Consider the following 17,171-nt stretch of genomic DNA (forward strand, 5'->3'; position numbering starts at 1 on the left):
ACAATTGACAATGGTTTCATGGCCATCATTAGATTAGCTTTTTAATTTGGTGATGCAAGTTTATAGATTCACAAGCATATTGCTTGCAAAAGGAAGGGTTCCACATTTTTAACAAGATCACAATATATGGAAAAGAGAGGATGGCTGTAGGACGGTAAATTGTTTACAACTTGGATGGAAGAGAGGAATGCATAGAGAAAATTAGTGACTAATGAGAAAGAGCAAAGTTAGAAATGGGAAAAGAAAGATTTATCAGATGGCAAGCTTTTTCTTGATATGCTGTCCAGGAATTCTGGACAGGTGTTACAACCCCTATCAAAGCAGTATGCAAGTCTTGAACAGAGCGACAAGTATTAAAGAACATTAAGACTCATTGCAGGGAAGGAAAGATTCTTGGCATGAAAGACTCAATTCTTCCATTGGAAGCAGTTCAGAGAAAGCTCACTAGGCTGATTCCTGGGATGAAAGTGTTGTCTTCTGAGGAAACGTTGATCACGTTGGGTCTATATTCATTGGAGTTTACAAGAATGAGAGGTGGCCTCATTGAAACATATAAGATTCTGAGGGGACTTGACAGGATAGATTCTGAGAGGATGTTTCCCCTTGTGGGGGAGTCCAGAACTAGGGGGCTACTATTTCAAAATAAGGGGATCTCTCTTTTAAGACCGAGATGAGGAGGAATTTCTTTTTCTTTATTTGTTTGTGGGATGTGGGCGTCACTGGCTAGGCCAGCATTTATTGTTCATCCCTAATTGCCCTTGAATTAAATGGACATTTCAGAGGGCATTTTAAAAGTCAATTGTATTGCTGTGGTTCTGGAGTCACATGTAGGCCAGACCAGGTAAGGATGGCAGATTTTCTTCCCTAAAGGACATTAATTAACCAGATGGGTTTTTACAACAATCGACAATGGTTTCGTGGCCATCTTTGGACTAGCTTTTAATTCCAGATTTATTGATTGAATTCAAATTCCACCTTCTGCTGTGGTGGGATTCGAACCCATGTCCCCAGATCATTAGCCTGGGCTCTGGATTACTAGTCTAGTAACATTACCACTACGCCGCCACCACCTCCCCTTCTTCTCTCAAAGGGTCGTTAATCTTTGGAATTCTGTTCCCCAGAGAGCAGTAGAGGCTAGGTCATTGAATATTGTTACAATCAAGTGAGGATGGGTTGAAGGGCTTCCCTCTTTTCCCCCTCCTTGTTAGACCACAGCAGGTTTAATTCTTTCTTAAAGTAGATGCACTGGCCAATTCAGTAGGTGTTTGATTACTTGCTATGATCATAACAAGAACCAATCTGACAGGTTTTCTTGAGTTAACAAAGAAAGAGATTAACTTTATTGTACCTAAACCAAAATAATAATAATAAAGAGCGCGCCAGCTTTCACTCTTACACACACACAAATATGTCAGTGGGGAAAATAGATTGGTTGAGTTAAAGAGCCCATAAAACAAGAGGTATACAGTCTGTGGAGTATGGTGTTTTGGCTGGCTTCCAGCAGAATTCAGTGGTCCTGAGGCTCTTAGTTTGAAATATTTGACTGGTTCGGCGTGTCCCTTGGAGCTAGCGATGCAGATGATTTCCCCCAACAGGGTTTCTGATTGTAGCCGGAGTATGCAAAGGTGGTCAGTCAACAGCAGGATTTGAAAGTTTTCAAGCTGGAATGGAGATAGAGAAAAAGGGACCCCCACTTAGGATCTGCTCACGTCCGAGTCCAGTTGCTACTCCTCTGCTGCAGAGAAAAAAACCAGTTTAAAACCACAGATGGGAAGGGGCTTGTCACGTGACAGTCACTCAGTGATACAAACATAGCAGTTAGCAGTATTTCTCTGCTTGCTAAGAGAACAGGTAGTTCCTTTAAACTTCCTGGGTCTTGGTTCTTGCGAGGAAATGCAGACATTTTATCTCTGTCCTCACTAGCATTACAATGTAGGATACAGTGTTGCAAATTAGGTGATCATCTTAAGCTGAAAGGATGACTTTGCTGGCAGCTTGTATTTTCAAAGATGTCTTGAAAAAAAAAATACAAATTCAGATCTCCAGCCAGTGGACCAAAGAAAATTATCATTCAACAAAATGCAATAGTGTAACAAAATATTCAAGGCTGAGTTAGACAGATTTTTGATTCACAAAGGAGTCAAGGGTTAGAGGGGGCTGGCAAGGAAGTGGAGTTAACACCACAACCAGATAAGCCATGATCTTATTGAATGGCAGAGCAGGCTCAAGAGGCCGAATGGCCTACTCCCGCTCCTATTTCTTCTGTTCTCATGTTCATAACTATCTTGGAGGCAGCTATAGCAAAAACAAAAGATGTGGGAGTTCTTTGCAGTCCGAGACTCTAATATCTCAACACGGAGGATTCATCATACGCTTGCAAGAGGTATGAAGTATATGGATCAAACATGGGCAAGGAAACCTCCTGCTGATTACCACCTACTGCCCCCCCCTCCCCCCACCCCCTGCCCAGCTGATGATTTAGTCCTCCTCCATGTTGAACACCACTTGGAGGAAGCACTGAGGGTGGCAAGGGTGCAGAATGAACTCTGGGCTGGGGACTTCAATGTCTGCCACCAAGAGTGGCTCGGCAGCACCACTACTGACCAAGCTCACCGAGTCCTAAAGGACATGGCTGCTAGACTGGCTCTGCAGCAGGTGTTGGAGTGAACCAATAAGAGGGAAAAACATACTTGACCTCGTCCTTGCCAATCTGCCTGCAGCAGGTGCATCTGTCCATGACAGCACTGGTAGGAGTGAGCACCGCACAGATCTCGTGGAGACAAAGTCCTGTCTTCACATTGAGGGTACCCACCATCGTGTTGTGTGGCACTATCACTGAGCTAAATGGGATAGATTTTGAACAGATGCAAAACTGGGCATCAAGAGGTGCTGTGGGCCATCAGCAGCAGCGGAATTGTATTCAACCACAATCTCTAACCTCATGGCCCAGCATATCCCCCACTCGACCATTACCATCAAGCCAGGAGACCAACCCTGGTTCAATGAAGAGTGCAGGACGGCATGCCAGGAACAGCACCAGGCATACCTAAAAATGAGGTGTCAACCTAGTGAAGCTACAACCCAGAGGACTACTTACATGCCAAACAGCGTAAGCAGCATGTGAAAGACAGAGCTAAGCGATCCCACAATCAACACATTGGATCTAAGCGCCGCAGTCCTGTTACATCCAGTCGTGAATGGAGGTGGACAATTAACCATCTAACTGGAGGAGGTGGCTCCACAAATATCCCCATCCTCAGTGATGGGGGAGCCCAGCACATCAGTGCAAAAGATAAGGCTGAAGCATTTGCAACAATCTTCAGCCAAAAGTGCCAAGTGGATGAACCATCTCGGCCTCCTCCTGAAGTCCCCAGCATCACAGATGCCAGTCTTCAGCCAATTTGATTCACTCCGCATGATATCAAGGAACAACTGAAGGCACTGGATACTCCAAAGGCTATGGGCCCTGGCAACATTCCGGCAATAGTACTGAAGACCTGTGCTCTAGAACTTGCTGCACCCCTAGCCAAGCTGTTTCAGTACAGCTACAACACTGGCATCTACCTGGCAATGTGGAACATTGCCTCGGTATGTCCCGTACACAGAAAGCAGTACAAATCCAACCTGGCCAATTACTGCTGCATCAGTCTACTTTTGATCATCAGTAAAGTGATGGAAGGTGTCATCAACAGTGCTCTCAAGCAGCACTAGCTTAGCAATAATCTGCTCACTGACGTCAGTTTGGGTTCCACCAGGGACACTCAGCTTCTGACCTCATTACAGCCTTGGTTCAAACATGGACAAAAGAGCTGATCTCAAGAGTTCAGGTGAGAGTGACTGCCCTTGATATCAATGCAGAATTTGACTGAGTATGGCATCAAGGAGCCCGAGCAAAACAGGAGTCAATGGGAATCAAGGGGAAAACTCACCGTTGGTTGGAGTCATACCTAGCACAAAGGAAGATGGTTGTGGTTGTTGGAGGTCAATCATCTGAGCTCCAGGATATCACTGCAGGAGTTCCTCAGGATAGTGTCCTCGGCCAACCATCTTCAACTGCTTCATCAATGACCTTCCTTCAATCATAAAGTCAGAAGTGGGGATGTTCGCTGATGATTGCACAATGTTCAGTACCAGAACTGAAGCAGTCTGTGTCGAAATGCAGCCAGACCTCGACAATATCCAGGCTTGGGCTGATAAGTGGCAAGTAACATTCGCGCCACACAATAACCATCTCCAACAAGAGAGAATCTAACCATCTCCCCTTGATATTCAATGGCATTATGATCGCTGAATCCCCCACTATCAACATCCTCGGGGTTACCATTGACCAGAAACTGAACTGGAGTAGCCCTATAAATACCATGGCTACAAGAGCAGGCCAGAGGCTAGGAATCCTGCAGCGAGTAATTCACCTCCCGACTCCACAAAGCCTGTCCACCATATCCAAGGCACAAGTCAGGAGTGTGATGGAATACCCTCCACATGCCTGGATGGATGCAGCTCCAACAACACTCAAGAAGCTCTACATCATCCAGGACAAAGCAGCCCGCTTGATTGGCACACCATCCACAAACATTCACTCCCTCCACCACTAACGCACAGTGGCAGCAGTGTGTACCATCTACAAGATGCACTGCAGCAATGCACCAAGGCTGCTTTGACAACAGCTTCCAGATTGGCAACCTCTATCACATAGAAGGGAAAGAATGCATGGGAACACCACCACCTGCAAGTTCCCCTCCAAGTCACACACCATGCTGACTTGGAACTATATCGCCGTTCCTTCACTGTTGCTGGGTCAAAATCTTGGAACTCCCTTCCTAACAGCACTGTGGGTGTACCTACCTCACATGGACTGCAGCAGTCCAAGCAGGCAGCTCACCACCAATTTCTCAAACACAATTTGGGATGGACAATAAATGCTGGCCTGGCCAGCGATGCCCACCTCCCATGAATGAATTAAAAGAAATTACTTTGCATCTTTCAACAAGTGGTTGAGAAGACGGAGCTCTGAGGAACCTCTTAGTTAAGGACAAAAGATTCAGTGAATACCATCAGCTGTAGAATGTATCAAATAATTCTTGCCACCTCCTCACTTTCAATCCAGCTGCCATCTCCAACTACCACGCTACCTCAAACCTTCCTTCGTTCTCCAGGATCCTTGTATGTGTTGTTATCACACAGCTTTGTGTCCCTCTTGTCCAAAAGTCCATGCTTTAATCCATTTAGTTCTGCTCCCATTACGAAGACTACCCGGTCCAAATTCCTTCTTGACCTGTTGCCAAGGTCGACACTTCCATCCTGTGTTGTCCCTCTTCTCTGTGGGAGATTTGTGGAACATCCCTCAATTGTATCCACTCCTATCTAACCAAATACAATTCGTACAACTCCAGTAATTCCTTTTCTTCCATTGTAGAGTATGTAAGAATAGGAAGAAATGTAAAATTTATTAGGAACTTGGGCTCACAAGGCAAGATTTCTGTTGCTGGATTGTAGAGGAAGAAATGTTAAATGCTGTTACATTTGACAGGGTTAAAAAGAAGCTGGAGCTGTCAAAGAACAAAGATCTTGATTATACATCAAAGACATAGTTTGTGCAGAAGAAGCAGCACAGCCTGTTTATCAGCAGACTTATTCTAAAAGTTAGATCTAAAGACATTTGAAAAAGGCCTCTGCTCTAGTGATTTGAAAACAAAATGACAGGTAGCTCCATAGGTTTCAAAAGTGACTGAGGTTGCAATCTCCTGGAAAGTATTGGCTTGTACAATTTCTATGTTTCAAAGTATGAGCCAAAGAAAGAAAAATACAAACATTAAACTGATTTCCCTTCATTATGCATTAGGCAGATCCACAGTTTTTATTGGTTCAAGATGTTAACACATACAGTACCATTACCATAATGACTTAAAAATGTTTAATTACTTTCTGGTTGTTACTTGGTTGCATTTGAGCAGGTATTTAACCAGCTTAAGTATTTAAATATATTTTCTTTTGGTCTTTCTGTGCCATGTCATGTAACCAAGCAAACAAGCATCGGTGTGCTCTCTGATCTCTGCCAATGCAATTCTATGCCCTCCAGATTTCTCTTTTTCTCCCAAGTAGAAGCAACTGATGTTTGCTTAATGCCTTTATCCAATTGCATGGTTGGAATCAGGAATTCATTGTTCAGGGAGTTATGACTCTCAATGCTGGTCCTAACATTCTGTTACACCATGCTTCAGAGGACAAATGGGCTTTGCTGTCACTTTGCCTCAGACATTGTAATGGTTATTAATTGCCAATGCCTAGTGTTCCCACAAGAGAAAACTTGGAAGGCAAACAATGGCAACATTCAAGTTGTCTAACTACCAAAACAAAAACAAAATTCAGTCTCTGAAGAAGTGGATCATTTGGTAGTAAAAATCAAGGAATGGAACGCACCTTGTCCTCAGCCATCAATAATGGCATGAAGGACATCACAGGTGTTCTTACTACATAACTTAAGTTTGCAAAGGTTACAAAACTTCAAAATAATAGACGATAAGAATTGTTGGTTCTTTGTACTCACAGGTGCTATCAGCGAACCTTCACAGGTGCATAGACCAGCGGAAGGATGTGCTTGAGTGACTCAAACTGTGAATCGAACCATTTGCATTAAGTATAAGTAAAGTCTTCGCAGCTGACGGTAAAATTTGGGCCGTTGGTATCTGACTGAAGGCGCATATTGACATTGTAACTGATGAAAAACTGGCAGCTGAAGAAAATCTTTGGTGCTTTCATGCACTAGCTTCCATTTACTCTTGAAAGTCAACCAAACTCTGTAAACTGAGCTTTAGTCATCAGCCAAATGAATTGTTCAGCTTCGTCACTAGAACCTCTGAGGGACAGGCTACCAATTTTCGAATCAATTGATTAGTTTCATGCATAGGAACCTGTCTTAAAATAACATTTGCCTGCTTGGTGGGAAAGCTCAAGTCTCTTTTAGCTAACTCCTTTTGAATTAAAATTCAAAACAGTGCAGCAGTACTACACTGGAATAGAAATTTCTTTTTTTATATATGTGAATTTCATGTTTAGCTCCTGATAAGTAGGAAAGTAGGAAATTTGTTTTCAAAAGAAAGTTCTGTGGAATGAAAAATACTTGTTTTTTTCTGTGTGATGTTTATTCTTCAAAAGACATTTGCTTCTTTTGTCAGAAGTGTGAGGTATTTTGCTATTAAACTTGCAGCAATTTCTAACTGGCATGGTAGAACAGCATAAGTGCAGAAATTTGCTTTTTTAAGTTAAAATTACTCCTACTCAGTGCAGAGGCTAAAGGAAGAAGGACAAAGCATCTTTCAGGGAGCATCTTTGAGTAGGCTGTTGGGAATGGTAGGGAATGAAGCTTTTAAAGGAGAGGCATGGAACAAGACAGAGTGCTTCAAGGACAAGGTACAAGAGAAGCAAGGATGCGATTTACACTAAGAGCCACACCACCATTGCTGCAATTTGGGAAGGACTTTTGGTGAGGAGCAAGGCGTTGCCATCCATAACCAAAATTTCAGTCAAAGCACAGATGTCAATGCAAACATCTGCAATAAGGTCTTGGATAACAAGGGTCTTGTTTGAGTGAACAGAGGTTTTGGCCGGAAGTGCAGAGAAGGATGATGATTGTTGATCTGCTGGCAGAGTCTAAGCTGGTAGTGGTGGGGCGGGGGTGGGTGGGGTTGTGAGTAGGAAACAAGGGGTGAGGAAATTTAGTTTCCAGCATGAACTCTAGGCAGGGATATCAGTGAGAGAAGGATGGGGTTTCTGAGGTGGGGGGGTGGGATGGGTGGCGGGCAGGGATTTGTTGAGCGCAAAGTATCCAAGAGTTGAAGCTATCCAGGACAGAGCAGTATGGTTGGTCACCTGACCTACTGGTTTCAACATACACTTTCTCCATCATTGGAGGCCAAGGACTACAGTGTGTACTACGAACAGTATGCACTGCAGCAACTCACCAAGGCTTTAAGCAGCACCTCCTAAACCTGCAGCCTCCACGACCTAGAAGCAGGTGCATGGGAACACAATCAACTTGAAGTTTCCCTCCAAATCATACATTATTCTCAGTTGGACTGATGTCACCATTTCTTTATTCTTGCTATATTAATATCCTGGAACTCCCTACCCAAAAGCATTGTGGGGCATCTTCACCGCATGAACTGCAGTGGTCAAGAAGGCAACCCATAAAGACTACCTTGAGGGCAATTAGGATGGGCAATAAATGCCAGCCTTGTCAGCAGTACCTATATCCTGAGAATTAATAAAACAAGTGGTTGTTGGAGAAAGCCCAATCTAGAACAGTGTACTTCCTGATAGTGGATTGATTTTAGTGTAGTTTGTATACTGATTGTGCTAACAGTATTCCATACATTGAATTTGAATACACTACTGATGAATTCGTTTAATCTTCCTGTAATAAATATTGTAATTTCTTTTGAGTAGTAAATTTTAGGATTTGTCAGATACAGCAGGAACAAGCTGATGTACATTTGGATCATCTTGTATTGTCAAATTAGCAAGGACCCACCATGCTTACTTTATTTTCCTTATTCATTTTTGCATGGCTGTGTCTGGTCTTCATGTTTCTGTTTGCTTTTCGTAGATTTTTTTAAAGTGTATTCTTTCTCCTCAATTTCTTAACATTCTTTTGGTTTTCCTCCTTAGGTTTTCTTCCTTTGCTAATTTATTGTACCTTATTTTACATTTACGTTTTTGTTCCCTTGGGTCTTTATTGTTCGGCATTTTATCAATTTCTGTGTTTCCTGAGCATAGGGTGAAGTGAAAGCACTCTGTTTGCCTCCACATATGTGGCTTCAAGTGTAACTAATTTCCATTTTTGCAAATACAAGTTTTAGCGTGGCAGACTGAGCAGCAGGTAATGAAACGCTGTGCTCTTTCTGAAGAGATACATTCTCTAGTTGCTTCGTGAGTTGAAGGAACTGCTGCAGTTTGAACCATGCTGATAACACACTTGTTCCTTACTTTAGTTACCAGCACAGTACGCCCTCAGTTTTCAAGTTTCTAACAGATGTAAGTACCTTGAGCAGGGTTAAATATGATTAAACAATTGGCGGAGCTCACTATATCACTTATCAAATTTGCACATCTGGCAAGGGACTTGAACTTTTCTTTACAGTGCGTAAGGGCAAAATAAGTTTCAATGATTTCCATGCTGAGACCAGGGCTTTGAGTGTCTCCAGGTAGTTTAATTCAGAAAGATTGAAAATCAAATGGGATTACACCAAGCAGTTTGTATTGCAGATTGTATACAATTTGCACATTTCATTTTTCATAAACCATTTGCACTGCTGGTACCTGGCAAATTACTTGAATTTTGGCAAATAACAAAACCTTGATCTTGCTCCACAAATCAGTATATGCGCTGGTGAGGGTTGAAATAGTTCAGATTAGGGGAGGAATTTTATGCTGTCTGTCGCAGCGGATTTGATGGCGTGTGAGGGGATATAATTAGGCGGGAGGTGTTTTTGCAGATTTCTGACGGCAGGATATTTTAGAGTTAAGTCGGTGGCGAGTTTGCAGCATTCCAGGGTTCCCCCAGCACGGTGGTGGATTTCAGTTTTGCATTCATTTAAACAACATGAATATTCATTATCCGACACATAGATGCAATTTAGTTTTACTTGCCAGTTTAAGTGAACGGCAAGAGATATTCCCAGGCCACCTGGTCAACGAATGTTTCAATGTGGCATGCAACAGTCAGATTTGTGCAGTTGAGTCTCTGGACTGTGCTCTTCTCTCTTTAACTCATGTCAACATTGGAAAGGATGTTGCCTCCAGGCCAACATTGCAATTGATGTTTACCTCAACACCAGCATTGGAATGGATGTTTGCCTTCAGGCTTGGCAGCAGCAAGGGTGAATCATCTCCGGGGATGGCGCCGATGGCATGGACAGGGCCGATATGGAGGAGCAAGGGAGGATAGTCGTGATGGAAGGGTGGGGTTGATCTGGTGCATGGAAGAGCAGGGGAGGGTAGTCGGGGAGGGAAGGGTGGTGCGATCAGGTGCATGGAGGAGCAGGGAGGGAAGGGTGGGGCCATACGAATTAGGAACAGAACTAGGCCACTCGGCCCCTTGAGCCTGTTCCACCATTCACTAAGATCATGGCTGTCTGTCTGTGTCGGGAATTCCACACTCCCATCTACATCCGATAACCCTTGATTCCCTTGCGTAACAAGAATCTATCTATCTCTACCTTAAAAATATTCAATGACTCCGCCTCAACCACATTCTGAGGCAGAGAGTTCCAAAGTCGCACAACCCTCTGAGAGAAAAAAATTCTCCTCATCTCTGTCCTAAAAGGGCGACCCTTAATTTTAAAATAGTGCCCCTTAGTTCTGGACTCAACCACAAGAGGAAACATCCTTTCCACATCCATTTTGTCAAGGCCATTCAGGATCTTATAAACTTCAATCAAGTCTCCCCTCACTCTTCGAAACTCCAGTGAAAACGACCCCAGTCTATCCAGCCTTCCCTCATCAGACAACCCACTCATTCCAGGTATCAATCTAGTGAACCTCCTCTGAACCAACTCCAACACATTTACATCCTTCCTTAAATAAGGAGACCAAAACTGCACACAGTATTTGAGATGTGATCTCACCAATGCCCTGTGTAACTGTAGCACAAAATCCTTACTTTTATTCTCAATTCCTCTCATAATAACGGATAGCATTCCATTCACCTTCTTTATTACTTGCTGTACCCGCATAATAACTTTTTGTGACTGCTGCACTAGAAAACCTAGATCCCTCTACACCTTGGAATTCTGCAGTCGTTCTCCGTTTAAGTAATACACTGCTTTTTTTATTCTTTCTGCCAAAGTGAACAACTTCACATTTTCCCACATTATACTCCATCTGCCCAGATTTTTTGCCCACTCACTCAATCTATCTATGTCGGTCTGCAACCTCCTTATGTCCTCTTCACAACATACTTTCCTGCCTATCTTTGTGTCATCTGCAAATTTAGCTACCATGCCATCGTTCCGCTCACCACTGTCATTGATATAAATTGTAAAAAGCTGAGGCCCCAGCACAGACCCTGCGGGACTCCACTCATCGCATCCTGCTCATTAGAAAAGGACCCATTTATACATACTCTGTTTTCTACCAGCTAGCCAATCTTCTATCCATACTATATGTTACCCCCTTCACCATGAGTTCCTTCTTTGCACAATAACCTTTTATGTGGTACCTTGTCAAATGCCTTCTGGAAATCCAAGTACAGTGCATCAACAGGCTCCCCTTTATCCACAGCACATGTCACTCCTTCAAAGAACTCCAACAAATTGGTTAAACATGATTTCCTTTTCATAAAACCATGTTGACTATTCCCAATTACTTGAGTTTTATTAAGTGACCAGCTATAGCCTCCTTAATGATTGATTCTAACACCTTCCCCATGACAGACGACAAGCTATCTGGCCCCTAGTTACCTGTTTTCTGCCCCACCCCCCACCATTCTTCAATAGAGGGGTAATATTTGCTACTTTCCAGTCTGATGGAACCTTTCCAGAATCTAGCAAATTTTGAAAAATTAACACCAACACATCTACTACCTCATCAGCCACCTCATTTAAGACCCTAAGATGAAGTCCATCAGGAGCCAGGGACTTGTCAGCCTGCAGCTCCATCAGTTTGGTCAGTCCCACTTCCCTGATGATTGTAATTTCACCACGTTTCTCTCTTCCTTCCACCTCTTGATTGACAGCTGCATGGAAGAGCAGGGGAGGGTGGAGTGGAATGGCCAGGTTGCTGAATGGTTGATGTTGATGGTGAAGATGCATTTTGTCAGATGCAGGCTTGGTGGGTGGAGTAGATCAGTACTGTGTGAAGATATTTGGCAAGGGCCTAAAGGGAAGATGAGTGCTGTGAGCATCTGTGGGACAAATTGAGGGTACTGGCTAGCAGAGTGAATGGTCACAGTCATTGGGGGCAAATGGATTCTGTAGAGGGGAAGGTCAAGACTAATGGGTTTCGACAGCTTCATATGGATGGGGAGGCAAAACATTTTGCTTTAAGTAAAAGCTTCAAGTTAAGTTAATCTGAAGATACTTGCATGAAAGGAAGGCTGCTGATTCTTGAGGCTGCAAGCACAGAATGTTTTATATCAGTCCTAGGCCCAACCATCTTCAGCTGCTTCGTCAATGAGCTTCTTTCAATCATAAGGTCAGGAGTGGGGATGTTCGCTGATGATTGCATAATGTTCAGCACCATTCGCGACTCCTCAGATACTGAAGCAGTCTGTGCAGAAATGCAACAAGACCTGGACAATATCCAGGCTTGGGCTGATAAGTGACAAGTAACATTCGTGCCACACAAGTGCCAGATAATGACCATCTCCAACAAGAGAGAATCTAACCATCTCCCTTGACGTTCAACAGCATTACCATCGCTGAATCCCCCACTATCAACATCTTGGGGGTTACCATTGACCATAAACTGAACTGAAGTAGTCATATAAATACCATGGCTACAAGAGCAGGTCAGAGGCTCGGAATCCTGCGGCAAGTAAGTCACCTCCTACTCCACAAAGCCTGTACACCATCTACAGGGCACAAGTCAGGAGTGTGATGGAATACTCTCCACTTGTCTGGATGGGTGTAGCTCCAACAACACTCGAGAAGCTCGACACCTTCCAGGACAAAGCAGCCTACTTGATTGGCACTCCATCCACAGACATTCGCACCCTCCACCACTGATGCACAGTGGCAGCAGTGTGTACCATCTACAAGATGCAATGCACCAAAGCTCCTTAGACAGCACCTTCCAAACCCACGACCACCTAGAAGGACAAGGGCAGTAGTTGCATGGAAACACCACCACCTGCAAATTCCCCTCCAAGCCACACACCATCCTGACTTGAAATTATATCGCCGCCGTTCCTTCACTGTTGCTGGGTCAAAATCCTGGATCTCCCTTCCTAACAGCACTGTGGGTGTACTTACCCCACATGGACTGCAGCGGTTCAAGTAGGCAGCTCACTACCACCACCTTAAGGGCAATTAGGGATGGACAATAAATGCTCTCCTAGCCAGCGATGTCCAGATACCACGAACGAATATAAAAAATAAATCTTAGGTGATACTAGTGCTTGGGGCAGTGACAGCAGGTTGGACCATTGAAAGACTGCCTCTGCTGCATGACCCCACATATCTCTCATGCCCATCACTGTGTGGCTAATTTAAATACAAAATCGAATGGGGAACAGGATTTGCGGCGGGAGTTATGACAACTTCTTGTCCGAACTCTGTGGCACTGTAGGATTCCACCCGAGATGTCAGCAAGACTTAGTGCCTTGTATCTGTAACATGACAAAAGTAATAAATGTTTATTATTATAATGATATGGTGTAAATTAGTTTTGATTTAATACAAATAATAACTTTTTAAAATATTCAGTAGGAAGCCCCTGTTCAAAGTGTAGACGTATGAACAACTTAATTTGTGTAGAATTCTCCCAATCTGCCATAAATTTGCCAGGAGAGCATTGGAGAGCCTGGACAAATGATGTAAACAGCAGGAGGTTGGAAGAATCGCAGTATAAATTCCAGGTTAAATATATTTTTGCTCTTTCCAAATCACTGATAAATACCAATAAGTGAACACAATCACCAAATCACTACTGTACTGACACAAAATCATATACCTCATATTCAGATCTAATAACTCAAAGCCAATTTCCTTCATAATGTTACCAGTATTTACAGTTTAAAAATAAAATTCAACAAAACCAACAAATATAAATGGAGAAATAAGGATGTTAGAGTAACTACAATTTTTTGTACAAAAGCAAAATACTGTGGATGCTGAAAATCTGAAATAATGGGGCTAGATTTTATTTGGACCTTGGAGATGAGCTGGGAGGTGGTGGAGGGTAGCAGACAAAATGGTGTGGCTATCATCGAGCGGCATAATAATTGCTTGCTTGTCGTGGAATTTGGCTAGGAGTCTGATAAAGGGCTGAAGCAGGGTTGTCCCCAACCTCCCCCCCCCCCCCCCCCCCCCCCCCCCATCCCCGTCGCTGTGATCCCTTTCACCAAGTTTTGCTTTTTCGGTATTTTCATTTTCCTATTTCTTTTCCTGCTGTTCGCTTAGCCCATAGCACTTTTGAGGCTTTCTGATCCTGTGCCTGAAGTAGCACGGGTAATCTCAGTGCATGTGATCACAAGATTATTTTTCAGCACATGGCTTATCATCCCAGTTTGTGCAAACTCAGTCGTGAATATGATACAGTTTTTGAAACTTGTTACCATTTTAAAGTAAGTGTGGCACATCACAGAGGATGCTACCAGATGGCTGAATTTCTACCTAGGAATTTCAATGAATTTCTATGCAGAGATGGCTAAAAGTTAGGAGGCAGTTAAGCAGTTGGAGTAAAAAGTGCAATAGTAAAATTGGACATTAATAAGTGATAAAACCAGTTTGACAGGACCGAAACTACAAACTGTTTTTGCATGAGTCCAAGGAAGTAAACCATTTGAAAGTCAATTGCTTCCCTTCTGCCCATCACCGCCTCCCCCCCACAAAAAAAAACGGGAGAAATGCTTGGTGCACCAGACATGAAAAAATTAAATACTTTGTACAAATTATTGATTACCGTGCTGCTGGGAATGGGCAAGTGAGTTGTTTCCTGGCGAAGGCACCAGCCAGGGTTGAGCAGTCGGGATGCATAAATATTTGAGTTTTTCTTGATTATCTTTAGGGATATTTATGTGGAATTTTGCTTCTAACCTACCTAAAAATGCCAAGTCCTATAGTGTTTTTTGAGGCGATTTTAAAGGAATAATTGGAAAATTCACAAATCAGCTACACTCTCAAGTACTTTGATCAACAGTAAGACAGAAGAGAAGAGTCAAATTGGAATGAGGATGACAATGTTTCACGTAGCAGTGTTGCTTTAATGATGTCTTGGTCCATGCTGTTTCTCTTGGGAAAGTTCAGGTTCTTTGTACTGTCAGCCAAAGTTCTCACTGATTACTGCTTTTTTGTGACAATTATGATTCTTTGCTGCAGTTAGTACTGAGAGACTTTTAAGTTACTGTTCCACTAAAGTTTGTTTAAAGCTTTTGCACAGTACTGTGGTAACTCGAGACAATTTTTGTGTAGATTCACTTTAGTAGAATAGAACATGCAAGTGACAATGTGTGATAGTCTGACAAGGGGGGCAGGGTAGTGATGAAAGAATGGGTGGGACAGAAATAGAATTTTAAAAAAATCAAATTGATGTTAAATATTGTAGATAGGCATTCTAATCACAGTTCAGATAATTGGGATAATTTAAAGTTCATCATTCTTTTAATTAGCTTAAATATTCTTTGTTCTGGAATTTAAATGATGGCAACAGCAACTATAGAGTACTTTTGCTCTTTTAAGAAAAAGACATGCTGTCTTTGAATAGCCAACATTTCAACTTCTCAAAGCCATTTGCCTCGGTTAATGTCCTCTGCGGGGCTTCGGAACAAAGCTTTGTAAACTGACTTTGCCCTTTGTGCTCAAATTGAATTGCACCTCCACATTGATCATGGAGTGGGTTTGACAGATTCATGGAGAAATCAAGAAGCCTATCCTGCATTCCCTGCTGAAATAAGATTGGTTGTTCTTTGGTGGCAAAATCCACTTTCTAGAAGAAATTGTTTCTTTTCTTTCAGAGGCGTAAGAGGAAATAAAAAGTTATTTTGAAGAAAAAAAATGAATTGGTTACAGAATATCAGTGCGTTCAGTGTATGTTTTTTATTTATTTTCACTTATGGGATAGAATAACCTATGTGTGTCAGTAAGAAATGCATGCAAGCGTTTAGTGTTTTGTTTATCAAACTGAGTGCATTTTTTGAGATTGAGAAATTACTTTTAAAGCCAGAAATGTAGAATACATTTCCAAGCACATCAGGTAACATTGCCAAGCCACCGAGATATAGTAACTGTGGCATTAATAAGGAATTTTATGAGAGCCATTAGGCACAACAAGTACATCCCTTTTTGAGCGAGCTGAGTACATTCCCTTCCGCTTACTGTGAGTGCATTGGTGCCAATGCAATTTTCCCATCACATGTTGGGAGAGGGTCACTGTTGCATATAACTGGTTAATGGCACTTGCTGTTATTGATGCGTAAATGGTACAGCAACTGCAGGCGGGTGACAGATGCACGATTAAATGCAAATATCCAAAAATTGCTGTCCAACTTGTGTTACTCCATCGTTAAGTTTGCTAAAACAGCATTTGATAGGAACAGAAATAAGCCATTCAGCCCCTCAATTCTGTTCCACCATTCAATGACATTGTGGCTGATCTGTATCCTAACACCATCCACCCGCCTTGGTTCCTTATCCCTTAATACCCTTGACTAGCAAAAGACTATCAATCTCAGATTTTAAATTAATAATTGAGCTAATAACTACTGTCCATTAAGGGAAAGGGTTTCAAATTTTGACCACCCTTTGTGTGAAGAATTATTTCCTAACTGCTCTCTGGAACAACCTGGCTCTGATTTTAAGGTTATGTCCCCTTGTCTTAGACTCCCCCATCAGCGAATAAAAGTTCTCTCTAACTACCTTTCCTTTCAAAATATAATACCTCCTCATAATCCAACCCTCAGTGAATCTGCTCTGCATCCTTTCAAGGCCAGTACATCGAAGGTGCATTGCTCAGAACTGTACATATTACTCCAGATATGGACTAACCAGGGCTTTGAAAGCTGTAGCAAAATTTCCTCCCCTTTATGTTCTTCCCCTTTTAATTAAAGACTCCCATTCCATTAGCCTTTTTGATTAATTATTTTTTTCTATTTGCCCGTTACTTTTTAGGGCTCTGTATACATGGACCCCGAAATCTCTGTTGACCTCCAATTAAATAATACTGGGGTCAGTCCTTTTTTGGGGCCAAAATGGAGGACCTCACACCTAACCTGCATTGAAATCCATCTGTTGCAGTTTTTCTCACTCACTTAGTCTATTTATTTTTTTTGTAATTTTGTGCTTACTATCCCACCAATCTTTGTGTCATTGGTAAACCTAGATTTCTGGCTTTCTTTTGTGTTTTATAAGTTGTAAATAAATATAACAAATAGTTTAGGCCCTGGCATGGATCATTATGGGACAGCACTTGTCACATGCTTCCAATTTGAGCTAACATACCCATTATCTCTACTC

The sequence above is a fragment of the Heterodontus francisci genome, chromosome 10, assembly GCF_036365525.1.
Source record: "Heterodontus francisci isolate sHetFra1 chromosome 10, sHetFra1.hap1, whole genome shotgun sequence".
In the NCBI taxonomy this organism is placed as follows: domain Eukaryota; kingdom Metazoa; phylum Chordata; class Chondrichthyes; order Heterodontiformes; family Heterodontidae; genus Heterodontus; species Heterodontus francisci.